At 41.3% G+C, this 10000-nt stretch overlaps 1 protein-coding gene across 4 annotated transcripts in view; it reads right to left on the reverse strand.

Annotated features, from left to right (window-relative positions):
* The window catches only part of LOC135090024 (guanine nucleotide-binding protein subunit alpha-14-like), a 23882-nt gene that overhangs the window by 1770 nt on the left and 12112 nt on the right, over window positions 1-10000 (reverse strand). The window contains exon 1 of one of the 4 annotated variants that reach the window (XM_063986251.1): window positions 9542-9733. The exons of 1 other annotated variant lie outside the window; for it this stretch is intronic. The gene's annotated coding sequence lies outside the window, so the exon portion shown is untranslated. 2 more of the 4 variants (XM_063986252.1, XM_063986250.1) reach the window with 2 other exon arrangements.

Here is a 10000-nt window from a genome sequence, read left to right on the forward strand (position 1 = left end):
CGCCATCACTTTACCACCACGACTCGCTCACCAACATTCACCACCGCCAACACTATCATCGCCACACCAGTGCGGGGCAGCCCCGGGTGTGCCAGCGTGCCAGGGGCGGCACCACCACCACCACCACTACCGGAGCCTGCCTTGCTGCTACTCACCCGCCTGCCTCACCTCGCCGCGGCTCCAGACTCTGACAAAGATGGAGGGCCTCAGAGCTCGCTGGGACTTCAACACACTGGCGGCGAGTAATCCACACACCGGTCACTGCCTACCACCTCTGCCTCCCTCACCACCTCGCTGCCCCGCACATTGCACTGCTGGAGCTGTGGTAGCGCCGCACCAGACCGCGGAGAGAGTAAGGGCAAGAACGAGACGTCTTACCACACTGGCGAGTTAGCGACAAAACCAACCAGTCCGCCGCGCCAGCCTGCCTGAGGTATGATGCTCCCGCGCCCCGCCACGCAAGTACAAACACTTTCCCCGAGGAACAATGCCCACCCTGCCCCACGCCCTGGCCTGCACCTGGGTATTGCAGGACCACTCACCCTGCACCACGGCCTGCCCTGCCTGCCAGTGCCGTGTTGCGAGCAGCTGTGACGGGCGCTGCAGGGGCGAGCGTACCGCGGGCACACTCGGGGATGGCTAACAATCTCATTTTCCGCTACATGAAGCAAATTGGCGGCCCGGGAATGAGTTGCAGTTTCGTCACGTTACGAGGCGACGAGTCACGGCGCCGCACAAAGACGGCAAAGTTGATGTGCAGACTACATTTGGTGCCGCCGCACCACCTGGGCTGGCGATGTCCTTGGCGCTACGCTGTCGGTCACAATACAGAAACAACTTTTTGTCGTTCCGTCCAACCTTTGCGATCTACAGCATCACCTCCCCGCCCCTCTTAGTCACTCTTACGCAACGCAGCACAGCAAAACTTATCATCACCACCGCCTCTATCTTTGTCCACAGGAAACGCTTGCGAGAAATTGCGAGAAAAACCGACCTGTGTGTGCCGCATCCAGGGGACTGTTTTTATAATAAGTTCCCGGGGTGTGATGAGTGACGTCAGGGAGAGTTGACCAACCAGCAATGTGCATCCGGGTTGTGACGTCACGGCTCTCCTACCAATCACAGTGGCAGGAGATCCCAGGCAGTATTTCATCTGCAATGAGACTTTTCATTCCCCTCGGGCGAGCACTGGAGGGAGGTAGTGACGTGGGATGTCTTGTCCCAGACGCACCAAACACTTCACCAACACTCGTTAACGAAATGAGCTTTGAAACTTGTACACGCCATCTACTAGGAGAAGATTGGTTCTTTTACTTCATAATCGTGAGAGAAAAAGATAAGAAAAGTATTAAATGAAATTTCGCTTTCATTAACTGGAAGAAAGAACAAATGGCAAAAATTAATTCCTTTAGTTCATAATCGTGAGACAAAAACCTACGGAAAACTGCCAAATTTGATAGTTTACTTTCATTAACTAGCAACAAACAAAGAACAAATGACAAAAATGTATTCTTTTAGTCCATAATCAGTCCGGACACTTGAACACGTCACTTATGACAAAAATCAACTCCTTTAGCTCACAATCGTAAAAGAAAATGATGAGAACAGTAGTAAATGAAAGTTTACTCTCATTAACCAGAGACAAACAAAGAAATGACATAACTTAATTCTTTCAATCTTAACTCGTATAAGAAAGAAAACAAAAAATAAAAAATAAAGAACACAATTTACTCTCATTAACTAAAAACAAAAAGAAAAAAACGACAAAAACTGATTCCTTTAGTGCATAATCAGTCCAGATATATGAAAACGTCTTTTATTATGACAAAAATCAATTCCTTTAGTTTGTAATTGTGAAAGAAAACCTAAAAACAGTGATAAATTTAACAGTTTGCTTTCAGTAACTAGAGGCAAACAAAGAACAAAGAACAAAAATCAGTTCCTTGACACATGAACGATTCACCTATTATGACAAAAAACAACTAATTTAGCCTAAAATCGTAAAAAAGAAAAGCCAAGAAAATTTCTAAATAAAAGAGCTTTCTCTCATTAACTAAAGACAAAGAGCAAACGATTAAAAAAATGAATAAATAAATAATTTCCTTAGTTTATAGTAATAATAATAAGAAAAAAAAAAAGCAAGAACAGTGGTAAACCTAACAGTTTGATCTCATTAACCAGCGACAAAAACAAAGAACAAATCCTTGCACTCAAGACACGTCACCTTCTATGACATTATTCCCGCGGTCTATAATCCTAAAGGGAAAAAAAAAAGAACAAATGGCAACAAAAGTTCACGAAGCCACAACATAATGGAGTTGCTATTTTTAATCTGGCAGGAATTTCAGTGTTTCAATGTGTCGGGCGTATCTTTATCACTACCACCTGCTTCCCGCTAACAAGATTTTTAATATTTTCAATTTATGCGTATTTTTATCATTAGCACAACTTTTCCGCCACTTTCTACATAGCCGTATTTTTATCAGTCAATTCCTTCTCCCTATCAAAAATTTCAGTACTTTCAATTTATCAGCCATATTTTTATCATTAGCATCTCTTTTTCCGCTACTTTCAACATGTCAGGCATATTCGTATCATTACCACCTTTTCGTTACCAGGAATTTCGGTGTTTTGAGCATGTCAAGCATATTTTCATCACTACCACCTGATTTCTACTACCAGAAATATTTTGTAGTTAACTTTTTTCACTGCTATGGTTGTCCTGTGCTACTTAACATTCAGAGCACAGTAAAAAAAATATGGTTTGCATTGACACACACACACACACACACACACACACACACACACACACACACACACAGAGAGAGAGAGAGAGAGAGAGAGAGAGAGAGACAGAGAGAGAGAGAGAGAGAGAGAGAGAGAGAGAGAGAGAGAGAGAGAGAGAGAGAGAGAGAATGGAAGGTTAATTCTATATTTCATATATTTTTTTTATTATGAAAGAGGGGCAGTGCATGGCCAAGGGCTATAGAAAAAAAATACATATGAAAAAAGACCCACTTAGGTGCCCGCTGAAGTCCCCAAAGAAAAAAAATAGCCTAAAGGATTATCCGAAGTTGGAGAAGTGTCTTGAGATCTTCCTCTTGAAAGAGTTCAAGTCATAGGAAGGGGGAACATTGAAGCAGGCAGGGAGTTCCAGAGTTTACCAGTGAAGGGGACGAAAGATTGTGAATATTGGTTAATCCTGGCGTAATGCGAGGCTACGGAACTGTTTACGAGGCTAGTACAAAACAAGTGTCTAAAAAGTTGGAGGCGGTTATGAAAAGGAAAAATGTTTAGCAATGAAGCGGTTGTCTCCTCGTCATCATGCACTATCTTTGTTTTTGTTGTTGTTATATTGTTATCATTATTATTATTATTATTATTATCTATCATTATTATTATTAATTTCTTTATTATTTTTTGCAGAGTTTCCCATCCGCAAACGCACATATTTCTAACATTGCTGCTCTCTTCCCGCTGTCTTCCGCTGTCTGACATCCTCCCGCGCCACTCTCTCCCATGCTTGTGTCCTTAAACGCTTTGTTCTCTCACCAAGACTGTTTTTTGAGGCAACATTGATGACTCGTCGAGTTCTCATAAGTGTTTGTCCCTTTAATGAAGCAGAATCTTCGTCCAACTATTACTAAACTCATGGAAATGTCCTTGAAAAACCTAATAATTTCCACTAGAGCTTTTTAAATGTGTAGAATCCTAATCAAACTATCACTAGAATCACGAGAACACTTTTGAGCTCAACAGTACCCAATAAAGCTCGTTATAAGTGAAGAATTCTTATTGAATTGATACTAGAATCATAAAAGCATTCTTGAAAGATCCAGTGATTTCAACCAGAGCCCGTTTAACATGTAGAATCCTTATCAAACTGTTACTAGAATCACGAGGACACTTCAAAACTCCAGTGCAGTAGGGACAGTTAAAAGTGCAGAATCCTTATTAAGCTATTACCAGAACAACGAGAACTCATCAAAAACTCAATAGTTTCCCCGAGAGCTTGTTAGAAGTGTAGTGTCCTTATTGGAATATCACTCGAATCATAAAAACGTCCTTGAAAACCGTAGTAATTTCCACAAACACTCTTAAAAAATCAAATAAATTGCACTAGTCTGTTAAAAAGTATAGAATCCTTATTAAAAAATACTAGAATCACGGGAACATCCTTCCAGTGCAGCTTGTTAGAAGACGTCAGGATGAGACAAATCAGACAAGACGCCGGAAGGTTTGGGAATGCAGCTCCGGGGATTACGACACCTCTGCTTCCTTCCCTCCCACGCCACCTCCGCCTTCCTCTCTCGTCTCAAGCAAGTAGGAAAAGATTTTGTAATGACTGCCCCGCTCTCGCACGCCGGAAGAGGAAATATCGATAAATTTGTGATTTGCCTGAGTAATAAAAAAAAAGAGTAACTAATATCGAAAGAAAAATAATAAAATGTGCGAGTAGACATAATAGAATATAATTACATCGCAAAAAAAAAAAACACAAACACACAAAAAAAATATGAAATAATATAGAAAAGAGATAAATGTAAATAGTATTGCAGAAAAAAAATAAATGGTAATAGACATAACAGAATACATCACTAATAACCCAACCTGAAAACACCGTCAACTCTCACACAACATTGCTAGAATTCACAAAAGCACCATCACCACAAAACATTACCAGCAAATCAACCCCCCACCCCCCCGCACCCCCCCGCCAAAAAAAAAAGAGAAAGTCACAACAAGATTTCATAAACAACTACGTAAATTTTCCACACAACAATATCCACTATACCTTGTTCAAAGTGTGGAATCCTTATGAAACCATTACCAGAATCATAAAAGATGAGGTTAATCACTAAGATATCACATGCAAAAAACAAAACAAAAATCCTAAACGAACAACAACGCAAATTTTCCACACGAGATATAAGAACACTAGCGTTGTTTCGTCAGCCTCCCCTGACTGTGCTGGGGCGGGCGGTCAGTCCCCTCTGGTGTGGCTGTGTCGTGTCTCTAGGTACGTACACAACACAGGAGCTTTCACCACCACTACCACCACCACCACCACTAGTCCCTCTCTTCCTCACATCTCTCTCTTTCCTTTCACCTCCCCTCTTCTCTTCGCTTTCCTCCTCTCTCTTTACTTTCTACACTCAGTTCACTTCTAGTAAGGATGTTGAGTTTATGAGGTTACGAAACAAGAGTCGGGCACTAGTGGGTGTATCCGTAGCCAGGGGGTCAGTTTCAGGTAACGGGGCGGGCGGTCTTAGTTTAGCGGTCAAGAAAGGTCGCGCACCATTGACTCACTGAAGACAAAAGGTCACCTCGCGTTGCCTCCTCCGCCGCAAAATACCACCTGCTATTGGCGAGATGCGCGGCAGATTATGTAACGCTGTGCAAAGTGTCCACGCCATGAGGTCGCTTCCTGAGTGTACTGAGAGAAACAGTGATAAATGTTTGGAAGAGAGTCGGTAACCAGGTTGTGAGTGCCGAGTCAATAGGAAAAGAGAGGCAGATGATTGGAATACACTCAGTAATCAGGCTGTCAGTGCCGAGTCAATAGAGAAAGAGAGATAGATGATTGGAATAGACTCAGTAATAATACTGTCAGTGCCGTGTCAATAGGAAAAGAGAGGTAGATGATTGGGATAGACTCAGTAATCAGGCTGTCAGTGCCGAGTCAATAGGGAAAGAGAGGTAGATGATTGGAATACACTCAGTAATCAGGCTCAGTGCCAAGTCAATAGGAAAAGAGAGGTAGATGATTGGAATACACTCAGTAATCAGGCTGTCAGTGCCAAGTCAATGGGGAAAAACTGGTAGAGAAGTGGGATAGACTTAAGTTGTTTGTACCGAGTCATAACGAAGGTTTTGAAAGAAAAAAATAAGATAAGAGAAATCTTTGGATGAGGACGATAGGTGGAAATAGTTAGGTATGTTCTATACAGGGACTGCCACGTGTAGGTCTGGTGGCTTCTTGTATCTTTCTTTGTTTTCTTGTGTTCTTATGAGAGAAAGAGTCGTAGATGAATGGGACAAACTCATTAATCAGATTGTTAGTGCCGAGTCATAAGGAGCCTTTAAAAAAAAAGATAAGACAAATTCATGGATGAGGACGATAGAGGAAATACGTATGTAGGAATGTATTATACAGAGACTGCCACGTGTAGCCCTGATGATTTCTTGCAGCTTCCCTTATTTTTTTATGTTATTATAGTCGGAACATATTCTTAAGCTCTCCAGTGTCTCGTCTCGACTCTTTCTAACACGCTGCAGTAGAAGGTATCGGGGTTTTCAAGTGTGTTTTCATGATTAGCGATTGTTTGACGAGGATTCCGCATCATATACAAAACATAGTCTTCAGAATATGACCAATCATCTCTATTACCTTTAGAAATAGTCCTTATGAAAATAGTTTTAAAATATAAAACAGTGTGCATATCATCGCACGCCAGTCTTCCTTCCCTATATAGCTTATAAGACTTGGCTCATCGCTTCCCCAAATGTCACTACGTCACCACCACTCTAGTAATCCCCCATTAATTCCCTATTATTATCTCTATTAACCTGAAAAAAAAGCCCCATAATGTCGCTGCTATGACTTCCTACTCTTGATAAAACGTTGTGGTGCAAGTTTGGACTAAAATATCCCTTGCAGTTCCTCTTCTCTTGCTGACTTTCTTACTTATAGTGTGGGGTGGGGTGGGGGAGTGCGTGTGTGTATATATATACCTTGTGAAGATGTGTTCATGTGGTTAAAATAAAATGTATTATGAGCTTCCAGGCCGTAGTCGATCAAATATCTATCTGTTTATCTGTGTGGCGAGCAAGTGGGGGGTATTCAAAATGAAGCAGCAGTTAGGATGGTTCCTCGGCTGCTTATCAGTGATGCCAGCGGGAGTGCAAGGCGTGTACTGGATGCTGGCCAGGAGCAGAGTGAGCCTGGTGGGCAGCCGTAGTAATAAGGCAAACTTTGTATTGAATCTTATTTATTTATTTATTTATTTTTTTTTTTATGTAAGACGGGTACTGGCCAAGGATGACAAAAAAAAAAAATCATAAAAACAAGGCCCACTGAGGTGCCACTCCCCAAAGAAAAAGGGTCAAAAGGATTATCCAGACCTGAAGTGTCTTGAGACCTCCCTCTTGAAAGAATTCAAGTCGAAAACAAGTTCATTACAAAGAGAAACACCTAATGAATCAAAGCTATCAGAAGATAATGATACAGAACAAGTCGTAACTACTATTGTCACCACAAAATGGTCTGACTAATGCACTGTAATTCAAGGTCGAAATTAGTACACTGGTCTTGCTCTAATTAGCCTGCAAACCTCCTCGGCTGCTTTCTTTCTCCCTTTCTTATAACGATTTTTTTTTTTTCAAGAAAGGCAGGTGAAGTAAATTGAATTGTTTGTACAGAAACGAAGAAAACTTTGAGAGAATGAAAGACATTTGTAGGAAGAAAAGTTCGTGGACTTCCTATTTTTTCTTCCTTTTTTTTTTTTTAAGACAGGTTGGTGAAGCAAATAAAGTGATTGTACAGAAAGGAAGAAAAGAAAATTTAAGAAAAGAAAGATAGCAGTAGGAAGAAAAGTTAGTGGACTGGCCACTTCTTTTTTTTTTTCTTGTTTTTTCTTAAGAAGGGCGGTGAAGTAAATGAAGTTGTTTGTACAGGAAAGAAGAAAACTTTGAGAAAACGGAATGCAGTTGTAGGAAGGAAAGTTAGTGGACTGTTCACCTTGTTTTTTTTTCTTTTCTTTTTTTTTTTTCTTGAGAAGGGAGGGTGGAGTAAATGAAGTTGTTTGTACAGCAAGAAAGAAAATTTAGAGAGAACGAAAGACAAAAATAGGAAGTGTTTGCGGGTTGTTTACTTTCCTTTTCCTTTTTTTTTTTTTTTAAGAGGGGAGAGTGAGGGCAGTGTTTGTACAGAAAGGAAGAAAACATGAAAAAAAAGAAAAACACGAAAGACAGTAGTAGGAAGAAACGTTAGAGGATCGTCCATCTTACTAACTTTTTCATCTTTGTTTTTTTTTTTTTTTATCTTTGAGCAAGGCGAGTGGCGCAAATGAAGTTATTTGTACAGAAAAAGGGAAAAATTTAAAAACAAAACGTATTAATAGGAGGATAATATTTATAGGCTTCCCCTTGCTATTCTTTTATTTATTTATTTTTTTAGTAGATTCATGCCTTCAATAAACACTAACATTATCATAATATATAAGCTGTTTTCCTTTTTTTTTTTTTTTTTCTGTTCCTTACCTACTCCAGTTTGACTTTGAGTAAATTTATTCATGTCTAAAGTAAACACTCATGTACTCAGCCTTTTCTCTCTCAAGTACTTCACTGTTAGAATTTAAATGAGGTAGTGAGCTTTCCAAAGTAATTAACAGTCAGTCGTGCTAAGCTAGTATTTCACCCCCACTGTGTTTCCATCTTTCCTTCACTTTTTCTCTCATCTATTTCCCCATCCTTCCTCTACCACTCCTTTGTAATCCTTCTTTTCTTCACTACTTTTCATCTCCTATTCCTTCCGTTCATCCCACTCCTTTGTAATACCATTTATCTTCTCTCTGTCTTTCATCTCCTATCCACCTGTCCTCCCCACTCCTTTGCAATCCCACTTCCCCCTGCCTTTCAATCCCTCAGCTTGGTGGTGCGTGAGGGAGGCAATGAGGTGGTAGTGACGTAATGGACAGTAAGTAGTGTTCATTGTTAGTACTTCGCTCACACTATTGAAAAATGTCATAGTTAGAACTACACGGGTTCTTAAGCGTGGTTTTACAGGTCTAGTGGCAGATTTACAAGATGTCTACATTATTAAAAGGAGAAATACTCTTGAGAAACCGGCTAATCATATATGTGGCTTTTGAAAACGGTGATAGTAAGCGTTTCAGAATACGGTCTAATCCAATAGTATGTGTGGGATTGCCTTTGCTTCGGCTCTCACTTGTGTTTGCAGTTTCTTTGCATATCTTATTGTTTCTTCTATGCCTGATGAATCTTCCTTTTTCTTCTGTTCCAAATTTCGTAGATATAATTTTTTCTGTTTTAAATTTCCTTCGTCGATGTCACACTAATGCTGTCTAATGTCTGTACACGGGCCAAAGAGGCAGTACTGACATAATTAACAGTCAGCAGTGCTAAGTTAAGAATTCACACCCATTGTATTTCCATTTCGTCAATACCACTTCTCTTCCCCCTGCCTTTCATTCCCTGCAATCTGAGCAGCACGTGAGAAAGGGAGTGCGTCAGTAGTGACACGTGGCTCTCACCACGACTATTTTCAAAAGCCGCAAATATGATTAGCAGGATTCTCAAGAGCATTTTTCCTCTTAATAGTGTAGAAATGTTCTTAATCTGTCACTAGACCTGTAAAAACACCCCTACCCGTGCAGCGTCAACTAAGGCCCAAGGTGGCTCTGCACGGGTGGGGTGGGGCGGGGCGGGGCGGTGGGCAGTGCAGGTTTTAAACACCCGGTGATGTGACTCGCCGCGCCGCCAGACAGGTTAGCATCTTGTGCCTCCGAGGAACACTCACACGGCAGCCTTGAAGATGCGGTGTTCCAAGGACGCCAACACCCACCCAGCGCTGCGCTCCTGTACCTCCGTCACCCTCGGCTCCTCCACTGACGCCTCCCTCCTCCCCACTACTCTCCTCTCCTCATCTCTTCTCCGCCTCCTCGCCTCGCCTCGCCTCGCCCACAATGAACGCACAACTGCCAGCCTAACGAGTGAGTATATCTTTCTCCGTAAGCAATTGGCGTTTTTTTTCATCAATTTCTTTAGATTTAAGCATTAGTCATAATAAGGCTTAAAGTTTTATGTTGAATGTAAAAACTATTTGAAAAGCCAGTGTGCAATAATTAGTAAACTGGGCAAGAAAAAAGCACAAAAAAATATACGAAAAAATTACAGTAACACACTGTTAATTCCACCTCCTCTCTCTCTCTCTCTCTCTCTCTCTCTCTCTCTCTCTCTCTCTCTCTCTGTCTGTCTG

This window comes from Scylla paramamosain, chromosome 34, assembly GCF_035594125.1.
Source record: "Scylla paramamosain isolate STU-SP2022 chromosome 34, ASM3559412v1, whole genome shotgun sequence".
NCBI classification, from domain to species: Eukaryota; Metazoa; Arthropoda; class Malacostraca; order Decapoda; family Portunidae; genus Scylla; species Scylla paramamosain.